The sequence below is a fragment of the Myiozetetes cayanensis genome, unplaced genomic scaffold (assembly GCF_022539395.1).
Source record: "Myiozetetes cayanensis isolate MyiCay16 unplaced genomic scaffold, myiCay2020 scf2-11, whole genome shotgun sequence".
Taxonomy (NCBI): Eukaryota; Metazoa; Chordata; class Aves; order Passeriformes; family Tyrannidae; genus Myiozetetes; species Myiozetetes cayanensis.
Window position 1 is genome coordinate 9,230,211 of NW_026087411.1, and position 23,560 is coordinate 9,253,770.

The window sequence follows — 23,560 nt, forward strand, 5'->3', positions numbered from 1 at the left end:
TAACATAAAAGCACCTACTGTCATCTTTTGTTGAAGCTGTTTTACTTTTTCTTTTCCTTCAACGCACACCAATACACCAATTCCCATATCCCACTCCAGATTGGTGCTGAAAATGAAGTTATGTACACAGGATAAAAGTTGTACTTTCCTCTGACATTAAGGATCAGCCCCTTCTTCCCCAGGAGCTTCTGCAAGTGAATGCCCCCAAAGAGTAACAGTCAGCAATTTCAAAACCAGGTCATTTAAATTAAAGGGAAAAATCCAGACTTTATAGATTAAAATGGAGGCAAAGCCATGAAATTCATATTCAATATAACACAAAATCAGGACCAGTCTAGACCTTTTTTGTTACAATTTGCTGATGAAGCAAGAGTAAAACCTTACTTAGGAGAAAGGTCAGCTTCTCAACACCAGCACACAATCTGTCAGGCATCTCCTCTGAAACTGTATAACCTTTTTCTTCCATCCTTTCAGGGGCTTTGTGTTCAAGTAAGAGGACTGTATTAGCAAGTGGGATATGAGGATTATTCCTACTCTAATAGTTGCATACACGGAGACTGGAATGCCTTTTTAACTGAATTGTTCATTGAGTTTGAACTGAAACCACTGGACTGTACCTCCTGTACACATTAGAGAACATTTTTGTGCATTAAGGGTATATATGGCCATATCAAAGGGTAATTCTGATCCTCTGCTAGGGGCTAGAGAATTTATAATTCATAGATTCTCTCTATACAATTTTAAAACTCTCAGACAGTTACAACCTGAGCAGCAGGCATTCAGCACACAGTAGGATCTGTAGAGATGTTAACAAACTGGCCTATCCCTTACCCTTCCAGTTCTATCAGTTCAGAATTAGCTGAACCTCATTTAAAACAGAATATTAATCTACTGGTAATAAAACGTGGGATAAATGCATCACAACCAGAAGTTGTCACAATCCAAGCCAAATTACAGGAGGGGGACGTGGGGAGGGGGTGGGAAACAGCACAGGAATTGACAATATGAGACACGATCATCACATGGAATGCAGTGGTCAAATCCTTGGTGTTTGCAAACAACTTGCATATCTCCACCAAAGCAATCACATGTGTCAAATATTCACAGTGGGTGCCTGCCTCAAAATGCAGCAAACAAATCATTAGTGCAGTTCAACCAGCATAGCCTTCTGCTCCATTATTTGGCATAACCAATTATTTGGGTACCTTTCTTATGGTTCAGACCCCCTTGGCCCTCTGCCTTGACCTTTGACAACCCACTGGTTGTTTTCCATTCTTGTGATTTCACTGACCTGCAAAAGAACACATGAAAGAACTTAAAGGCAGAGAAAAAACAAAATTAATTTATACCCATTTAAAATTACATTAGAATTAACAAGTGACCTTTCATTTCACTCTAATTTTTAATTGAAATTCAATCTATCTGCACTCAGAGGAACATATAGGAGGTGATTTTCAACACTGGCTCAATTTTTTTTCCTAGCTTCCAATGTAATTTGCCTCAGCAGGGACAAAAAAGGAAACAAAACAAAACAAAACAAAGCAAGCCAGGGACCTCTCAAAAATTGTACAGTTTGTGCCAGATAAGAACACTGATAAAATCTCCATTGAAATTGCTGGGGTTGCGAGCTTAAACCTGAGCACCAGCATGTAGCTGCACTGGCCAGTGAGAGCAGCAACAGGTGAGAGGCTCACAAAATCCCTGCCCAAACACACAGCACCATGGTACCATATCAAGAGCTCTTGGTGTTATTGATGCCCAAAACAGAGAGAACTTGTGCTCAAGCATTACCCTGAAGACTGTGGTACGAGGGAGAGCCAGTTTATCCACTGTTTTGCCTCTATCTAATAAAAAGATCTGGAGGTAGACAGCAGGCTGAAGTTACCTCCTTTGTGTTGGGGATTAAACCTACCTAAATAGTCCCAGTTCCAGGAGAGGTACAAAATCAGTTCAAAATAGAAGCCTGGGAGAGTATCTGAGATGGGAAAGAAGATATGCTGGCTCAGGACCCTCAGCATGAATGGCAATGATAACGGATCATAGCCTTGTTCATCTGGATCAGGAGATCTGGGCAATCAAAGACCCAGTTATTAATTGTATCACTTAATGATCTGTATGACTGAAAACATTTTTAGCAATAGCCCACAATCTACCAAATAAAAAGATCCAAAATATCTACTTCAAACCTTACACTAACCTAGCTATTTAAAGATGAACGATTATGATCTTCACCCTTGTGTTCTTTACAAGGCAGTCCTGAAGGTGTCACACAAGTCCAGGGACAAGCAAGTCTCCTGTACTACACTGTCACACATGTTGAGATCAGCTGCACATTTGCTCTCCCCAAGCAGTGGATCAGTGCTGAACCCACCACCTTTGATGCCAGCTGGTCACAAAGTTCTGCAGCACAGAATTGTTACTTGGGAAAAGATGCAGAAATCCCCTGTACACCCAGGAACCTGCTGATGACAAAGCCTTGCCCGCATCCCAGATGTCTGCAGCACTCCCAGGACCCGTTTTCACACGCATACATTTACTTCTTAGTGGACTTAAGCTCATCCTGAATTTAAACTGTCCACAAGCACCATCTGCCCTCACCATGAGCACAGAACTTGTTCCCATCTGGGGTTCCAGCAGCCCACCCCGGGACCTGGAAACAAGCAGGTTGCTGCACAAGCCAACAGATGGCTGTCTTGCATTTCTTTCCATTGACAATCATATTTGCTACAGAGAAACAACTGTCACTGTTCTCTGGAATCTATTTCCCATCAGGATTCTACACAATTTTGCAAAAAGAAGGAATGAGAAATTATCTGAACTGTTCCACCTTGTATATGGAGAAAATTTTAACTATGACACAAGAGCTGCACTGTTTAAATATGTGACTGCTGTACTAAACATTCTTCTTTTTCAGCCTCATCAATTTCTATACCAGATTTTTTCTGCTTTTATTTAAACCTTCATAGTCTATGTATTTTCAGCAGAATTAAAACAATAAATGCACATGGATATAACCATCAACCAGCATAACTACACAAGAGTACCTGGTCTACACTATCTAGGAAATCAGGAAAATAACCCTTTAGAATCTCTAAGTCAGTAGTTATTTACACACCCTAAGGAGACTTGGCTGAATACCACAAAAAAAAAAGTGAATAATTTTGTCATAAGCACTGTCAGCTCATTCAGTTATTATTTGTGGCTTATTATTAACAACTGCATATGTGTATCTGCATGACAAATGTTTTTAGCCCTGAAGATGTTTATGAATCCTAAATACTTCACAAATAGTCAGTGAATAATTATCCATGCTGGAAAGTAATATTGCAAGTCATTATGGGTTAGATCTTTTCAGTGATTTTCTCATTTTAACAGACTAAATTATCTAACCATAGTGTAGAAACAGAAGACTTGCTTAAGCAGACAAATCAAATGCCTGAAAAGAAATAACAGATTCTGAAAGAACTAGTAGCAGGAGATAGTTCCTAAAAAAACCCCAAACCCTTTTTAATAATTGCCTTTTTCTAAGTGGCAAGAGTTAGAAGAATTTTGGAGCAATTAACACATTCATAGAAAACCTGATCAGTTCAGAAATAGGAGAAAAGAAAAAAAAAGATTAATCATTTCCATAGCTCATTGAGAATAATTTTGAACACCTCTAGTCCTTAACAGAGATTTACAATTAATCACCATTGTCATGGTGAAATCCCCTCTACTCTTTAGGATTTAAAATAAATTACTTCATTATGGACAAATTCATTGTTCAAAAGACATAATAAGCACATCTTGAAAGAGTGTATAGTTCAGATTAGTGGACAGAAGAGCTAAAGTTACAGATGTTTGCATGGATACCAATTTTAACTCAATAATATTTTGGATTTGAGGCACATTCTTGAAGCTTCATGGAATTTGCACTCTTTTATATGCAGGAGTCAAAAAAAGGCTGGTTTCTCCTCTTAGGAAAGACAGGAAATGCAACATGAAATGGAGACTTCAGAAATCTGAAGATCTGAAGAGAAATAAGGACAGAGGACAATATGATAGCATTTTGTCATTAAAATGCTCATACTTTTGTCCAGATTAGTCGACCAAGGTTGAAACCCAGTTGGGGGTTGTAATTCCATTTACATAAATTTATTCCTTTTCAGAAAGCAGACTGCCTAGATTAAATCTCTTTTTTTTTTATATAAGCATTTCTGGTGGAAAAGAGCACAAACAATCCACATAGAAAAATAGTTTCAAATTCACTATTCTAGAATAAAACCTGGGATCCTGATAAGAATGTTTATGGCTCAGCCATTAAGAGAACAGAAATGCTATCACATGACTAACATGCCAAATAAATTATTGCCTCCTCTGAACAGATGTCAAAAGGAATTTATAGCTCAAAGTTACTCAGGTAATCATTCTAAACAAATATGCTTGGAAAAACACCGCTTCTAATTTCACAAGAGAAAGGTAAAATAAAACTTAGCAAATGTAATTTCTGCTGTTACTTACTTACCTTAACACCCCATTCCTCGACACGCAGCTGTTTACAAAACCGTGCTAACCAGATGTAAGAGAGTGATGGTGATTAAGAGATATGCAAAAGGTTTATTTTCTGTGATAACAGAAAAAAAATAAACTATCTACAGTTACTTACTCTGGGGAGAATTCACATGGTATCAAACCCTCATCTTGTGTGGAATCTTTCAGCAGAGTCCAATCTCGCCAAATTGCCAAAGGTTATGAGGGTGTTGATCAGCACATTCACATGCTGGTGAACAAGAACAGGCAGAAGACCAGGGATATGACACTGATTACAGTCATGATATTCCTGAGGTCCTTCTTGTTCCATCCACCCTGACACTTCAACCTGCAAAAACGTTTGGAAACAGGAGAGTGAAAAAGGACCTCTCATTTCTTCTGCAAATACAGACAATCTTGCCTTTATTGTGATGCCTGGGTGTATTTTTTTGAAAGCATATAATGCACAGCAGGTTTTTAATCTGGAACAATCAACGGGCAAAATTTTTTGTGTAACGCCAGAAAAAAACCCCAATGGCCAGGTTTTTACTGGAAAAAATACGTAGCCCACATTTATATGGCAGCAGAATCTATTAAAAGGTACTGTATTTGTGAAGTGAAACAACCCCAGGTAAATTGTTTCTGGTCCAGTAGTTGACACAGCTCACAGCCTAAGGGCAAGTTTTATAGTTTACATAAGTCCTTGCACAGTGGGGACTCACCAAACAAACACCACCACAGTCTCAGCTAAGAACCAATCTCTTTTCAGACTCTCAGCAACTCTTCAAACCCGTGGTCTCACTATCTTGCATACAGCAGGCCTCCTTCTTGGAGGACTTCATTTATTTGAACAGATGACTGCATTCCATTGCCAAGATGCCGGGAACTGTCCAGACTGCTGGGTTGTGCTGAACCTGTGGGAGCTCTTCACAGACACTCATCTCCATATGTGGCTGATACAGCGATGGACAGTCTCTCCTCGGGAGCAGGCTGTCACCCACAGAGGAACCATCACAGCCAGGGCTCCTTAACATATGCCAAGGTTACCTTGGCATCTACATGAAACTTAAAAACCCTAGCAGCAAAAATAACTTGTGGCAATAGCTGTGGACAAGTGACATTCAGCAAGTCTTCCCTGTGAGCGCATCGGAGAGGGCACTGCAGAGAGGGGCACTATGGAATGCTGCCAGGACTCCTATCAATACAAGTACTTGTTCATTCCAGTGTTGATGGACATTATCGACAGCTCCTTATAAGCAAGCTGCATTTCATATTTACAGTTAATGCATTTATAATGGAGCTATCAAACTTTTTCTTGTTACTTTAATCTGCTGTCAGATTTAACTTAAACTTGCAATTCTTCCCTGCAGTCTCCACCTCTTCTTTTACCAAATTCCCTGCTGTTTCAGAATATTTTACTTTTTATGTTTCTGAGTTGAAGTTTGTGAGATCTGCTGATCTGGCAAGTGAACAGACCCGCGCTGGATTTCAAGATATGGACAGGACATCTCATGCTACTGCAAAGTCTTTAAGACAGTGCTCCTCACACCTTTAGTGTCAAGCTCTTAAGTTTCTGCAGTTGCTCGTAGTCCTGCCCAAGAATTAGGAAAATTCCTATCAGAAATTTTTTAGAGGTTCTGATATAGGTTCTGAGGATGCTCAGACTGCATACCTCAATCTCCTTGTCAGGATCTTCAGCAGCCCATTGTCACTGGAGCTGACTTAAAAGGCACAAGAAGGACAACTATGCTTTGCCCTCATTTCTGCAGTTATTCCTTAAGCTCGTTTTAGGAGTGCTGATAATATTAAATTGCTATGAACAGACTTTTCTCTTTTTATGCTTGGCTACTTCAGATTCACTGCCAAACCACAGGAATTCCCTTCCTAGATACAGTGTGGTCTTGGAAGATTCTCATGGTCCCCACAATCCAACTGTTCTTCAGAAATACCTAAATGATTGCACTAATATTTGTCTTTTTTTACTATAATGCACAGTATAAGTCTTTTAAAAATATTATTATCTTTCTCCACCCAGTCACTTACTGGAAAATTTATGAATTAAAATTCTCAGTTTTCTGACTGAGATAGGTCCTTAAATCTATGAGGTACTGGTTCATATTCAGCCTAAGAACAGTAAGAGTCAAAATTATCCCCACAGAAACATTGCTCATATTACATGAACTTGCTGAGATAAAATTAAAAAAGTGTTTCCAGAAGGTAGAAACGCCAGGGTCCTCATCACAACTGGCACCCTTTAATCCCTTTTAGAAGAGATCTGATTAAAATTAAATCTAGAAATATCCCCAGCTGGAAGCTGAGACGCACTGCTGGAGAAGCTTACTCACTAAATCAATATAAAATCAGCAGTTTCTTGTCTTGTAATGGTTGACTGTGTACTCTATTTATTCTAAAGTCAGTGATAAAGTACATATTGACTACAATGGAGCAAAGCTGACTGGACTACGGTGCTGCCCTTTAGGAAATACCACTCACAGGTAATAAAACAACAAGGAACTGGGACAAAAAGATCTAGATTCATCCCATAGCTCTTCCTTGTGAGTGAAAGAAAAAGTCATGCCATTCTTCTGTACCAGATCAAAGAAATTTTCCATTCCTTTACTTCTCAGTCTTAAAGGGAGAGAGAACATTTATCCCCATCTCCTGCTATCCTGGACACTATACTTGTAGCAACATAGAATCATAGAATGGTTTGGGTTGGAAGAGACCTCAAAGCTCATCTCGTTCCAATCTCCTTGCCATAAGGCAGGGACAACTCCCACTAGACCAGGTTGCTCCAAGCTCCATGGGGCAGCCACAACCTGTTCCAGTGCCTCACCACCCTCACAGTAAAGAATTTCTTCCTTATATCTAAATTTCCCTAAATTTCTCTCCTTTCAGTTTTAAGCCATTACTCTGTATCCTATCACTACAGCTCCTGGTGGAGTCCCTCTACGCAGCTCCCTTGTAGGGCCTCTTCAGGTATTGAGGAGTGTACACAACCTTCTCTTCTCCAGGCTGAACAGCCCCAAATTTCTCAGCCTGTCAACAGCATAATCATGAAGTGCTGTCATATGCACTGAACCCTGTGTGCACAAGCCTAAAACTGCTGAGACGGATAACAAATAAAGAGTTGTTCGAGCTCACGTTCAGCTATTGGACATGTTGCTCTGGGAGCCACCTTCTCCTGTACAGCTGCACAGAAACCTCCAATTTAAACACCTATAAAGCAGAAGAAGCTGGGGTAAAACTCTGAACACACCAACGTAGTTTTCCAAGAAACCAGGTCTGGTATCTCCCCTCTGCGCTGAGGCACCGATGTTTCCTTTGGCACAGACAGGACATCGCTCATCTCTCTCTCCCCAGGTACAAATGTCTTACAAGTCAATTCCATGGTTAATGCAAGCTGACAAAAGGAGGTTTATGTGCTGTGCAACAATCCCCACTGCCACTCACTGGAGCAGAAGATACTTCAAGGGCAGGTTGCTCCTGTGTGACACAACTACTGCTTCCCAAACAGCACAGATGACTTGCAGCAGTAACGCTGTTTTCTGCTCCAAGTCCCCCAGCTACACCGTTAACTCCCCTCTGGTGGCAGATGTGCAGATTAATCGCCATCTCAGCCTGCAGTGGTGCAGCTAATTTAAACACACACTCTGTGGAGAGTAGAGAGCCTGAAGGAAGTGGGAGGGGAAAGCTGTGGGCTTTGAAGGAAGCACAGCCTGTTAATTTCGGCAAAAACTGAGCAAGAGACAGATAAAACTAAATTAGTGATCTATTAAAAATGAATTAATGACATCTGCAAATGAAACTATATCTAAAATAATCACTCTAATAGCAGGATCTCTGGTGAGCATTAATGCTTAATTTTTTCTTGTATTTGATGAAGGCATCTATTAATTAAAAATATTTATACAAGGTAGGGGTTTGACAAGAATACTCTGTGCAGTTGTTCTTAAGGGAGCTGCTTCTGTTAATCAGCTATTTCAGAAGAAAATACCTCTAGTCTATGCAAAGAAGGTAAGCTTGTACTTCAATAAATCATATTTAAAGCCTGTGATTTCTAAATATCCTCTGTGGCTAGAAGTAGATGAAGTAGGCTGCTTTCTACAGATGATATAATACACTTTCCATTGTTTAGTTAGCTTGTACTGTAAAGAAACCTTCATCTTATCCTCCCCCTCTTTTACCTCCCTTTTATTGTTAACCTTTTATTGAATTGTTGAACATCCAAGTACAAAAGCAGATGATCTGATATGTATGAATGTATTGTACAAATGAGGAGGACAAAGCTAAACACACATTCAATAGCGGGTATGAAAATATTATCAGACATTGAGGCAGAGACAAACCAAGACTGTGTGTCATTAACGAGACTATTCAAAGTAATTTTGATGGAGTTATGATTCTATTGTCATCCAGGACTGAGAAAGAATCACTTACCATTTGAGAAAAGAATTGTTAATCATTATGCAGCTCTCTGGGACACTAACTCTTTCAGGATTTTCTTCTTTGTCTCCCATCCCCTCCTTTTTTTCCATTCTTTTTCCCTTCTCTCATCTTTTCACTGCTGTGAAAAAAGGAGGATTAGAAGTTGTCCTGACACATTTCACTGTAATTTCATTGTTAGTTTTGTCTTTTAGCATTTATTAGTTTGAATTCTGTCTGAGGCACCTGTTGGCTGATGAGAATAAATCAACAGTAAGGTCACAAATGGGTTTGCATTGTACTCTTGCCTTTTTAAGCCTGTTGGGAACTCAGAGCTTTGCTATGCAGGAATAAATGCAGGAGAGAAGGCCAACCACGCTGCTCAACACTATTTCATTGTGTGAACTGTGGAGGTTCCTTGAACAAAGATTAAAATCCTGTTGCTAATTTTGTCATAATTAACTCAGGCCAGCGAGGGCAGGAGGCTCAGTTCATGACACCAGTTAAGTCAGTCATAGTTCAAGTGCTCTACCACAGCTCTTGGGATGTTGCATGGGAAGAAAGGAGCACTGCAAAAGGGCACTTGGAGAAATAAACAGGGAAGGTGATGTATGGATGCAGCTTTCTGAAAGCTCTGATAAAAAGCCTTGCTTGTGCAGTCCATCATGCTTGCTAAGTCAAGGATGGGTGGCATGAGAGCAAGTGATGAATGTGTAAATTGCTAAAAAGTGGATCAGGGGACAGCCTGGGACTCTGACTTAATGATTGCTTTTGGTTATGCTGCTGCTATGATAAAACACTGTGGCCAGCCATGTGGGAACAACAGAGTAACTGCTGCAGGGCCCCTCTCTTTTCCTTCCAGGGGACAGAGCTGAAGTGAACTCTGGAGGAAGGAACAGTTCTTTTAGAGAAAGGGCAATAAAATAAAATGCATTTTAACACATGACTTGATATATATTGTGGCTCACAAGAATGTCCAGCTCCCCACGCCCTTTGCACACTGCAGTGGGCTTTACAAGGAGATCTGTTCCCCAGCAACACTGCCCATTGCTTTAACACTACAGAAGAGAATACAAAATCAATTCCCTCTTTTTGGATAGGGAGGGAAAGAGATGTAACCCTCCCAAATCCAAAAGCCTTTCTCACCTGGCAGTCAACTCCACAGGCACTCACTGCCCCATCCCAAGAAGATGAAAGGAGAATTCAGCGCTGATGAGGCCAGAAAGAGGGAGGAAGGATTACTGTGCTCCATTCCCTGTCCCAAGCCTTGCTCATGCACTTCCATTGAACTAGAAAAGTCCTAGATACTTAGCTAAGTTCTGAATTGCCTAGAAAAAATATTATATTTTCTCTGTTCTTAAAGATATATGTTATGGATACTTCCACAACATTTTACATCCGTGGCCATTTATAGCTCCTTTTTTTTTTTTTTCTTAGTAAAAGATACATTTACACATTCAAGTTTGTATTGTTTCTAATCAGATTGGGTGTTTGATGAAATATCTCTTTTTCTCATACAGTTTTTTTTCACTGATCCCTACAGCTTGGAACTCCAGCCAATGCCAAAGTCAAAGCACAGCCAGAACATCCTTTCATGTGCTAAGTGAAAGCATTAAGAGTTGGAAGTTAAATTCATTCATGGCAAAACTTCCACTGGCTTCAGTGAATGTTGGAGTTCTCCAGGTTATTTCAATATATGAAGAGACAAATGTTATAATGCAATCTATTGTAATTTTCCTTAACTTTAAGGAACATTCAAATGAAAAGGAATTATCAACAACAGGGAAAAAAACCCCCTCCATTTCTAAGGTAGAATAACAGTTTCAAATGTTGGTAAATTAAGTTGTTTTATCCAGAAATACAGTGATTTTCCAATTCCAGTTCCATCTGAATCCAGATTCAGATGCTGTATGTATTGGCATGGTAGAAATACATACTTTGTAGCTTCAAAAAATTATTCCAGTAATAATCAAGTACGAACCCTCAAACTCTTAGCATTTACCCATCTTTAACATACAGCATGAATTGGCCTCTTCCCCAGACACTTCATTCAACAATAAATTCTGATGATACCCAGACACATCGAGCTGCAAAGCAGGATAGACAATAGAAAACCAAAAAGAATCATCAATCTGTCTCTAAGTGTTGATGAACTGGCATTATTAACGCTTTTCTTTTTTCAGTTCCACTGGTGTGCACCATGCTGCACGAGACACGCCGTGCCAGCTCACCACCTCACACGATTTGTCATCTTTCTCACAAAGTTAATGGATCTACATAAATTCACCCCCCAGGTGAGAATGGGACCCAACATTTAGACATGACATTGCTTTGATAAACTTGCAATATAAAGGAGAGGGTGGCATGACAAGCAAAAGCCCCGTTGTGCAGGCAGAAAGGAAGACAACTGTAGTCTGTCAGCACAGGTGAAAGAAGAGGGGCTGAAGAACAGCATAATAGTGATAAGTAGCAGAATTTTATTTCACTACCCTGAGAAGATGTGAGGCTTTTTGCTGGCCATTTTACAATTCTTTCACTTGACTTGTTTACTGATGGAAATGTTTGCCAGGGAACTTTGGAAAAATAGTGACATATGAACAATCTGTTGCGGCATATTGTAGTGGTGGTGTTTGTGCTGCTATAGTTACTAAGCTTTTAGCATTTTTGTAATTTGCCTTGAAAAAGCTGGAACTTGGCATGAAGTTTTTGGGTGCCTCTGTGTTCAAGTCAGATGGTTTTGGTATTTTTTTGTTACATTTCTCTCTGTGAAGAAAAAGCCTGAAGATATGCTGCGTCAAGGAAAAGGAAAAAGTGGGTTCAGCTGAAAAAAGAAGCAGAAGGTGGGAAAAAGAACCAAATGCATTGCAAGATTAGGAGAAACAGGTACAAGCTTCTTTTCAAGGTGAGAAGAATATTTACAGGATGCTCACAGGTCTTATGCAACCGCAAAATTAATCAGGTTATGCAAAAAAGGCCTTGGGGGGTTTTTTTGCTTTCATTTGGTTTCTGATCTGACCTGTAAGGTAGATTTTTATTGCATGGTAAGCCTAGACCAGAAGCTCATGTTCAAGTACTTGAACTGCCTTGTGGCTTTGCTGTGGTGGGACACATTGCTACTAAACCCAAAACATGGCAGAACAAACACAGGAACTGAAGAACAGGGAAAGAGCAAAAATGAAACAAACACCAAATGAAATTGTTGGGGATTAATCAAAAAATAAGGAGAGTTAAACGCCATATAAAAATCAGTCGTGTGGTCAAAATACAGGTGGGGACCTTTCCCATCACTTCCTAGGGCTCTGTGTATGGGTAGCTCTCCACCACTGCTAAATGCATTTGAAATACTAATTTTCTGTCAGAAGAATAAGACTCTGTCCTCCCCCTCCCTGAACCACAGCTCACACAGAAAATCCTGTGCTCCTGCCAGGAGTCATCCTAAACACACAGAAAATCTTACCTGACACATGTTAGATTAATAAGGCATTTAGGCGGTGTTATGGAAGTCTTCATTGCTTGAATGTCGTGTCTTATCACAATTCTGCAACAATTTTCTTGACACTTTGAACTTTCCAGAGGTTCTTCTGAGGGAGAAGGAGGCTGAGAAAGGAGTATTACAGTGCTGTTGATGAATCTGTTAACATCATGCTTATTCTGTGCATCTTGGGGAAGAGAATATATAGAGAATTCTGTTTGCCTTTATCATTTTGCCTTTCATAGTAGTTCAACAAGTGGATGCATAGAGAAGCTCATTACAGCAGCTTTAAAACTGGTCAAAAATAACTGACAAATTATACAGTGTATGTTTAAGCAGCAGAATTGATTACTTAAGGAGAATGTAGCTAGAGTTTGGTGTGATTAAGTGGGATTAGACATGCATATGCATCATGAGGTATAACCTATCACCATTTGTATGGAAAGAGTAATTTTCTTTATTACATTACCTGAAATATATATCCATATCTACACACAAATTATGATGAGATATCAATGCACGTATTAGAAACAATTATGAACCAAAAAAACAATGGCTAGCCCAGACCTCGCTGAAGGTTATTAGAAACAAAATTCCCTTCTGGGAAGTTTATTTCATAATGTATCTTCTAATTTACTCTTCAGGAGCTCACAGCAGCCACAGTTGCATACTGCATATGGCCCTCCAGTACTATCTTGTAACATGACTACTGTGTTTTCTGATATTCTCCCCATCAGTCCCTGTCCTGCTGTCTCATACCATGAAACACAAATTACCCACAAAAATGATAATTCTCTTATTAGTTTTAAAGGTCAAATCAAATGATGTGGAAAATATGCAGTGGTGTGACATATAATTTACATAATTGCCACAAAAACACGGCACTAAGGCTGTGTGAAAAAAAAAAATCAAAAAAAAATGAAGCTTGGCTCTGAGGAAAAGCTGCCAGATTTGCAGTGAGAGAAAGGGGAGGTTGCACCACCAATATAGGAACACCAGCAACCCAATGATTCCCCACCCCATTCAGGTCTGAATTTACCTATTTTCCCCACCCTTTTCTCCCCAAACATACACACACACACTGAGAGTGGGAAAATGAGAGAGGTTTCCCACCAATCCTGGATTTTAAACTGATTTGTTTCTAGATGTGGAATGTAATTTCCAAAGTCTTTACATAAGCACCCTACCCTTGAGTGAGGGGGTGGACACAAAACTGATATTCCGGGTCCTACCTGAGATGCCAAATGGGGCCATGAAGTGGAGCTAATGAGGTGTGAGCAGGGTCAGTGCTGGGAGCCAGGCCCTTGATAAACATGGTTTGCATCCATTAAAGAAAAGCCAAACCCAAAACCACCACACAAAATCTGAGCTGTTTAAAAACAAACTTTGGATTACTTCTAATGCCCTGATTACTAACGCTTGATTACTTAAACTGATTAACAGTACGGCTGGCTTTGACTCAGGATTTTAGAGGCATTTTATACAGGAATCAGACAATACAAAAAACTGGTAATAAGCTTGACATCTGCCCATTTTTCTTACAGTTTAGGGTCATCCCTCTCCTCTGCCTGCCTTATATCAGGCTCTCTGCTTGGCACCTCTGGCAGCTGACAAAATAATGCTTCTTTCCGAGACGACGCCAGCAAGTTGTCCCTCATTGTGTCAATGAAGTATTAACCCCAACTCCATACTTGGTTACTATGACTCATTTTATTAGTATAACCTCTTGTGTTCTTGTATCTTAATTTATGTGCACTGTGTGAATGATGAATACGTTTACTCCGCTTCTTTTTAAAAATTAAATAATGCAAAGACAGCCTTAGTCTACTTTGATTAATTAAGGTTGATCTTACCTTGAAATAATTAAGCTGACAATAGGTGTCTACACATTAGAAAAATGGAGTATGATGTTGAGGAAAAGGTGGCTTATTACATTATGTCTACATTTTGGATTTATAACTCAGTTCATTTCATATCATATATATTTATCATCCAGGTTCTTAATAGAACTTTTTAATCAGCAGAAGAGAGAGAGAGATCGCTTATTCATTTGACATATTACAAATTAATAAAAATGCAATGAATGACCAAATTCAAATGGTCTTTCACACCAGGAACCTTTCTGCTTCTGAAGTGCAAAGCTCTGTTATGAAATAGAAGAGCTGAAATTCTTTTAGCTATCAACGGGCATTCATCTAATTCACTGCATATATTAAAGGAATCCCCACAAGGTATCTATTCAAGGTCAAGTTATTTTACATTTCCATAATATTAAAAAGAGGAAAAAAAAAAGTAATACAATGACACACAGAAAGAGGGCATCAGGTAATTAGGTAGGGAACATTTGTGATCTGGGCATTCAGAAAGCTTTAAATTAATTTTAGAAGTGAGCAATACTGCTTAATTCTTTTTTTTTTTTTTTTTCTGATCAGATTAACATCAGCCTCAAAATACAGCTGAGGTGAATTATACTAATGTCATGATAAAAGCCAGTTTGAAAATGGCTATCACAGACACCACAGGTGGAAAAAAAAAAATCAGACAATACTGATCAATCCCTGCTATATCCTTACACTTCTGATATATTACCAGAAATTCACACATCAGGAAAGAAACATATTTTTATAAAAATAAATGTATAAACCCCAAGAACCACATATTCAAATGTCTAATTTTTACTACTCCATCCCTCCTCAACCTTAGCCTTTTGTTTTACCTGCCTACTTGCTTTACCTTGTCTCTGACAGCAGATTTGAAGGGTGAGAGTTGTCACCCTTGTTTGTACAATCCCCAGCACAACCAGGCCTGCAGATGTTAGAATAATAATAATAAATCACAGCCTGAAGGGACTGCTCAGGCAAGGGAAATATTCCTTGTCATGGAACAGCTGGATCTTAAGTGGTATCTGGGGCAAACTTTCCTGCACTGGCCATGAACACACTGACACAGTTTTGGAGGGCCCATGGTGGGAATGAGGAACTCAGCACTTCAGCTATTATTTTGCACAGTACTGTCGCGATTTAAATATGTCCATTTTCTTGATTTTGAGAAGAATAATACCTATAATTATCAGCTTTCTATTTACAAGCGGTTTCTCAGACGTGGAGGCCAATTTACAGACTTTTACCCACATATAGCAGGTGTAAATTAGTCATGCTTTTTAAAATACATATTATTATACTGAAATGGCATAAAGGACCTTTAGGATGAGTCTTGATCACAGTATCCTTCATTAATTGTGAAAGTTACTGCATCTGTCATGGATCCAGCCCAGCAAAAGAATGGGAGGTGCAGGCAAGAGATTTTCTTCCCATGGCTGGTCCTGGGGGACAGAGCTGCATCCAAGAATTGGCAAGACTGATCCTGTCACCTTACGGCCACTCTTGGGAAGTGTCACACTATTAAGGAGCTGATCCTGGCTTCCATAACCTGATTTTTCCCACTATTAAGGATGTGACAAAGATCAGTAGAAGAGACACATTATAAGGCCAAATAGCGGCCTCTGATTTCTACTGCGACTATGAATGAAGAGACACTTAAAATTTTATTCCCATTGACTGTTTTTCTTCTGTGGTATTCATTATACTGGACATTATACTGGACAGTAGGGTTTCAAGGGCAGAATTTGTGCCAAACAACATAGCTCTAACCCTTGTTAGGGATTATGAAATTCTACTGCAAAAATAAAAATAACATGAACTTCTGGACAACAGAAGAAGAAATTGAAAACTGTGAGGTCCAACTTTAGATTTGTGAATGTAACACATGATACAGGTTCAGAGCATCACAGCAATAACAAATTGCTGAGGGGTCTGTCTGGGCCTTCTCATTCACAGCCCTGCACTGCAGGTAGTTGTGCAAGCCCAGTTGAAAGCAGTACAAATTTCATGATTATTCTCACCTTCTTCTTTGTGTTTTCGAAAGAAATCATTTGGGAAGTTATAAACCAGATAGAGAAGACATTTAAAACAAGTAAAAGTTGTGGGTTCAGACAGTTACATGTCTACCAACTTCAGATAGTTACATTTGTACCAACTCTCAAGATGAGGCAAGATTTATTTTTTCATTTGTAGCTTGGTTCAGTATGGGAGCACACGAACACTGTAATCTGTCTGTCATATAATAGCTCCAGACTGGATTTAGATCAGTGAAAAAGACATTTCTGAGAAATATCAGATGAGAGAACAAACTGAAAGATGGCAACAGACCTACGGAGTAAAATGGGAAGATTATGTACACATCAGCTTATACAGCATTACTGATTGCTGCCCTCAGATCAGAACAAGATTTTACCTGAAAAGCTAATATTGAGCAAAGAGAAAGAAAAAATATTAAAAAGTTGTAAAGTTTTTTTACCACAGTTTGCTCAGAGGCTAAGGATCTGATTTCCACAGTGAAATAATCACCACCGGCTGACCAAAATTAACATCAGTGTCTTCTCAGTAACAGAAGAGAACATAGTAGTAGTATAAGTCTGCCAATTTTGTACAAATAAAATTATTGAATCTGTAATGTGGATGCATAACCTATCCTTTTTAAGACAGTATTTTAAAGCTGTTTTCTCCATTGCTGTACATCTTGACTTATGCAGTGTTCCCCTGCATTATAGAGGCTACCAAGAGGGGAACCTGGTTGTCTCCCTCCAAGGCTGACATTTCTTTGTGGTCATACTGAATTTAGGTCTGAGGAAGAGCAGGGATCTGAATAGTCATGGATCCTCCTGAAAAGCAACAACCAAGTGCTCCTAAATGCAAATTCCCTGCTCAGCCATCATCACTGTTGACACTCAGTATCATCAGTTGGAGGCTGTGGGTGTAATACTGGTGTTACTTGAACTGGTTTCAGTGGTGCAACAGCAGTGATTTGTCTCCCTAAGGCTGGTCTTGACAGTAGCTGCTGAGACACCAGAGTCAGGCCAAGAAAAACATAATTATGCATTATTCTGACAACCAGTCTGTCAGCAAATTATTGCCTAACCTACAACTACACATGGCCCATTCCCAGAAAATGAGTAAGAATCAAAGCAGATCATAACCAAATATATTCCAGTGCAAGAAAAGCCAATTTACTGACCCTTCAACCACCTGCAGAACACACGTGTAACTTTACTTATGCTAGAACAGACTGACAGCAGGGAGGAGGAGGAGGAACTTCAAAACTGGCATAAACAGTGGCTCATCTTTTAGGTTTCAACTCCTTGTCTAGAAGATATCAAGGTAACAAGTCCTGAAATGAGCTCTGTGAGATGTTTATCTTCTGAGGGCAATGTTGTATTTAAATTTTGTGACTAAGCCTCTTGGTGGTTTAGAAACATCACATTTTTTCTCTTTTTATTCAAACCAAAAGTTCCCAGACTAAGCCAATGAATGGAATAGAGCCCTGTGAAGAATATTCACAGCCATATATCTGTTGTCTAGATTTTTCCAAGAGGTTTGGAAGCATTTCCTTCAAACGAGCTCTGTGTGAACCCACGTACAAATGAATAGGGAACGTAGCTCAAAGGACCCCACGCTGGTTTGGTGGGGTTTCATCATGCACTCGCCAGGGTTAACATGGGAGACTGTTCTGAGCCTTCTGTCACGATGTTTTATGAGCAAGCTGCAGCAGGACTTCTGTCAGCAGAAGTGAAATGTACCAAGTGAGGGCAGTATATCATCTGCACAAGAACTTGCTTAGAAACGGAGTGTGCGTTTGTTCGGTAGCATTTTTTTCAGCCAACTAACTTTTCTTCCTCATCGGATTTTTTTTTTTTTCCCAGCAGATTTTTCCAGCCTGTTACAGAATGGATGTTATGACACACAAACAAAATCCAGTCTGCTCTTGCCTGTACAGAACAGAATATTGTTCTCTGGCTTAGCCTTTCAGCGATCACCAAGCAGAGCAGCAAATTATTGCTGCAGGAGGTCTGAAGCAATTTATGCAACATTTTTCTCATGAAGACCTACTGTTATTTCTCAGCAGTCCCGATAGAAAAATATATATTGAATACCTTATAGCTTTTTAGCATTCATGGAGTTTTGTGACAAACATGTTGCCAAATGCAGTAGCCAGATGGAGGCGAGGCTGCTGCAGCTCCATGTTCCCAGGTTCAGCGAGTCTGGGCATCCATTCCTAAGAGGTACCCATAAAAACACAGGTATATAACAAATATATGCATGGACACATGGTCAGGTACAGGGGCCATTGCAGACAGAAACACTGAGCACTCACACAAACAGCAACAGCCTCCTCACCTTCCTCTCTGGTTGAGCAAGATTAAAGCCTGCTAGTAGAAAATACACACACATACATATATATAAACATATACATATATATAAACATATACATCTACACATATATAAACACATATATCTAAACACACCGAGCAACTGGTCTCAGACACTCAGTCTATCCAACAGCTTGCCCTCAATCCTTGCTCTTCCCAGCTGCAGGCACCTCAGGACCAGCAGCCCCACTCCAGCTGCTGGTCCACAAACACTTTTGCCTCCACACTCAACATCCCTCCAGTAACTGGTTTTAAGCACTCAGCCTATCCAGTGTCTTTCCCTGGATCCTTAATCTCCATTTGCCTCATGCAGAGAGACACACATGCAAGTGGATCCCACTTAGTCAACCCCCCCAGACTTACAGATTTTGTGGTCTCCCTAATCTTGGGACTCGTGGAACCCCATCACAGCCAACTTGTGGACCCTCTGGTCTCACTTGTATCTGGCCCAGAGTCACAGTTGCCTTGATATCTGACTCTCAGACCTCTCATTCTACTCACTGGTAGTCCAGTTTTTCTATTTCTCCACACTTGTTCCTTTCCAAAGCACCTTGATCCTTTCCTTTCGTCTCCTCCCCTAAGTCAAAAAGTCCAAACATCAGATTCAAGACTACCCAGTGCTCCATTTTTCCTGTAGAAGGAGGCATCCCACAGTTCCTCAGAGGCACAGTGACTTAAGAAGTTATATTGTACTGCAGAAACACAAATACGTGTAGTGCTCAGCAATACATTTTCTATGCAACCAATTTAATCTACAAGTTAATACAAAATGTTTCTGTTCTGCAGTCTGATTTTGCTGTTGCATGCTAGGGCTTTCTGGCTGTAAGATTTATACAGAACTGCAAAGGTATCTGAAATCAGCATATTTCCATACTTCTGTGTGACGTTCTTAAAAAAGAAGCAGTTATTTTGCCATGCTCTAACTTAGGTATAAGGTATAGAACACAGGCATACATGAAAACAAAAGTACACACAAACACAACTGAAATTCAAAGATCCTTGGGTCATTTGGGGCTGCCAGTTTATGAGGTGCTAAATCTCAGGGAGTACCAATGTGCCAGTTTGGTGGCTGATTGTAAAGGAAAGGTTAATTCCAAACTTGGATCCTGTAGTTCCCATGCAGATCTATTCCTTTTCAACCACATTCTGATGATGGTCCCACCCTATGGGCCACCAAAGGACAGGAATTCGCGGCACAGCATGCATCCTTCTTTCTCATTTCCATGGTTTTTTAAAGATACATGGCAGCCTGCACACACCTTTCTGGGAAGGCCTTCATTTCTGGGGATTCCTGCATCAGTCCTCTTTAACACAGTTGGGATCTATGTACTGTTTTGAAACAAATCTCCCAATTGTCCTTACATGCTTTACTTTCCTCATGACATAGGGTTGTCTCAAAGTGCATGAACTGGATCCCTGTAGGATATACTTGTCTGGAAGATGATATCCAAGAAAGTGTCCAGTGCACCCATCACAGCAAGCTTTGCACTTGCACTGCAGCATTTTTTTGAGTACCGCTGGCATCAAACTTTTTTCTGACCTCATGCTTTTCAAATAAGAATTAAAAAATAGTTACGCTATTTCTTTTTTTTTTTTCATAGTAGTTACTGTATTGTGCTTCAAAACACAGGCACAGTCGGTCTAGACAAGTAAGACTGCTACACAGGCACTACCATTACATAGAACACAAAAGGAAAATGAAGAAGTGGATAATACCTACTGCATTTGAGACGGGTTACCTAAGCTAGAAGGGACATCTAGGACAGAGAAGGAATACACAGACTTTTCTAAAAAAGAACAGTGTGTAAAATTAAGACTGCATAGCATCAGGAAGAAGCTCCTGTAAGGTTAACACACAAAGCTGTCCTGCCACAGAAACTAAACTCCTCTGAAAGCTTCTCAACAGAGAAGTGACCCACCATCAACTTCTCTTTACCAGAATCAGAGAGAGATGCCAGATGCACTAGGCCACATCCTGGTGAAGGTCAGGTGGTGACCCATGTGAACTCTGATGAGGCACCTTAGAGGAGAAGAGAGTTTGTGGAAAAGAGCAGCAGTTCCAAAGCAGAGAAAAGGAGCTGCAAGGAGTGGCAAGGAAAGGAAGAGGTAAGAGTTCAGACCTTCTGTGGTGTGTAACAGTGTTGACACAAGAGAGAGAGATAAGTAAAGACTGAAAACCAAAATGACATTTTTAAAGGTCTGCCCAGGTGCTCTTGACATTGAAGTAAATCAGGGGAGATTCACCCTGCTTGGAAGCACAGACACAGACCCCAAACTTGGCATTAAAAATGTGTTAGCACTGTTCCGATATTTTTGCCTGGACTATGTCTGAGAGCACAGGCGGGAAAGGGGCAGCATGGACACTAAATACCAAAGGGGAATCTGGAAAGGTGGTGGAAAGGCAGGGTTAGGAAAGACAGTGCACTGCAGACCGGGGTGCAAAGACCTCTTTCCTCCTCTTAGAAAGGAGCTTTCTCTGGGTGCACTTGAGCAGCCAGCTATTCCCCAGGGTGAGGCAAAGATTTACACATGGAGAGCGGGCTCAGTATTATTCAGCCAAGCTGAGTTGCAGTTCTGGCTGTAATTTGGGCATCTGTTGAAATGCTCTTTTGCACTATGACATGCAAACCAATTGTAGGACTCAGGACACTTGGCCTGTCACTCTGTGTTAGCAAATGCTCTAGCCTTGGACAAATTCTGAGTGTGATGGACTTGGCACTCAGGATGGACACCAAGAGTAATGGGGAAGCACAGAAATGACTGGCCTGATTTGCACAACTACAGAGCACTCAGTGCTCTAAAAGTTCAGGGGATTAAGTGTAAAAGTTTTGATTCAGTCTGTTGTAAAGAAAACAGATGCAAATTTGTATTCATCCGAACATTTCAGAAGTTTGAGATGGCTTAGTACGATTATAATTTGTACCCGTATCTTCTTTGAAGACAAGAGATGAATCATCTGCAAAATTAGTTGCAGATGGAGGCTCAGGTCTTGGGAGGTTTGAAAGATTCAAGGCTGTTTGGAAAGGTTTCAATTTGCATCCGCAGCCAGTTCAAAATGAAAGATGAACCAAACTAGCTAATACACATTGCAATAGACTGTGAGGATCACCTTTGTCTGTTCCCTGGAGGAAACTTCTGGCTTAATAAAAGGTTGCTAAAAAGAAAAATAATATTTCTTTCCATATATTTCCACCACATTGTAAAAATCTGTTTATTGTTTCCCCGTACTGCTGTTGTGTGCCTGCCATAATGGAACAGCCTAATGTAAAAAGAAATATTATACAATCTGAACACAAACATAATGGGTATTGAAAAAAATCCCTGGCAACAGGCAGAAGTTAAGCAAACAAACACAAAAATTATCTTGCCTAGGCATAGCATTTCTATTAAAGAAAGCAAAGAGATGAAATGCCTTTGTGTTTGAAAGCAAGACATTTCTATATATACTCATATATATTCAACTCTAGTTTGTTGTTCATTTTTTGTTACAAAAACATTGGTGTTTTTGGAGCATGAGCACCTGCCTCTGCTGTGTCCTGGACAGAAACCTTCGCTACTCAAAACTGTCACAAAGGTAGGAAAAGAAGAAATGGAGCGAACCAAACTGGAAGTTGGGGTTTCTGCTGACCAACACAATCACTCAAACACAATCTTGCAAGAAAGCTTTAAAGATTTTTTTCATGTTAATGCTTCAGATTGCACAAGAAAATTAAGCCTACATGCTACAGCGCTTAGAAGTGAAACTAAGGAGTTGAGATACAGAGCCACCAAATGTAAAGGAACAGTACCTACCACCAGCACTTGCAGTAGTGTTTTTTTAAAATCTAATCATATCAAACAATATTAAGGAAACTTGATGGCTTTTTGTCTCCCTTTTGCTTATTTAGACAGAGCAATGAATAAACTGGTTTTGACAACAGTTCTGAGAACAAGCTGATGTGGAACGAGCTGTAAATTATGCAGGGATTTTTAATTAAAAAACCAGATGTTGAAAAACAGAAAAGCAATCACTGATTGGAAGTTCCAAACTAATAAGCAACCACAAACATTAAAAATGTTAGTAGCACACACACCTGTATCTTCCAACAGTTTAGACAGGCATAACAGCATCAAATCTGGAATTTTCCAAGTGCTGCTAAGACATCCACACCCATTACTGTAACTCCAACCTCTGGCAAACAAGTACTTTTACTCTCACCCCGTCTGGGTGGCTGTCAGCTTCCTATTGTCCCTGCTAAATATTTTCTATATTTCCTTTATAAAATAATACAGAAATATATACATATATATCTCTCTGAAACCTATGAATTTTTTCATTTCCACCCCCCAGGCCGTAGCAGACGTGTGCTTTGCTGGCTTTGCGAGCATGACAGCCCTCAACGCCAACTGGAAACGAGAGAGATGAAATTGTACGTGATTATGGTATCGTTCCTAAACATGTCAGGGCTCTAGGCACTTAGCTATATGACTCTTTTGGAATATTCAGATATGCCCTTTGCAAAACATACTGGAGAATAATGCTAATTAAACACATTTTTCTTTGGGCAGTAAAACATTCCCGTAGTTCTTAATTGGCACGTGGATTTCTCACAATAATCCACTTGACACAGCACAGGTTTTGTGAGCTGAGGATGTTCTCTTTGCCCCCATTTTTCAGTATTTCTCCTGTTATTTTTGGTTATTTTAGCTGATATTATGAAATTTATTTCTGGTAGGTAGGACGGTATGAGAACTAACTAATCAAGCCCCTGAGATGTCTATCAACACTTGGATATCTTAACCTATTTCTCTACATAAAAAGGACTTTTCCAACCAGGGCTGGGCCACTGTGTCCAACACAAGCCCTGTGGAAACAAGATCCCTTGCTGGATCAGCTAATGAGAACTGAA

The 23,560-nt window shown here is 39.9% G+C and overlaps 1 long non-coding RNA gene across 2 annotated transcripts in view; it reads right to left on the reverse strand.

Moving 5' to 3' along the window:
* Window positions 1-1,165: 1,165 nt before the first annotated feature.
* LOC126640197 (uncharacterized) overlaps window positions 1,166-23,560 on the reverse strand; it is a 29,082-nt gene continuing 6,687 nt past the window's right edge. Inside the window, exons 2-5 of one of the 2 annotated variants that reach the window (XR_007628955.1) lie at window positions 12,392-12,531; window positions 8,950-9,073; window positions 4,646-4,858; window positions 1,166-1,291 (exon numbers count right to left, since the gene is read on the reverse strand). This is a non-coding gene — a long non-coding RNA (uncharacterized LOC126640197). Of the gene's footprint in view, window positions 1,292-4,645; window positions 4,859-8,949; window positions 9,077-12,391; window positions 12,532-23,560 lie in introns of both variants that reach the window. The other variant, XR_007628954.1, reaches the window with a different exon arrangement.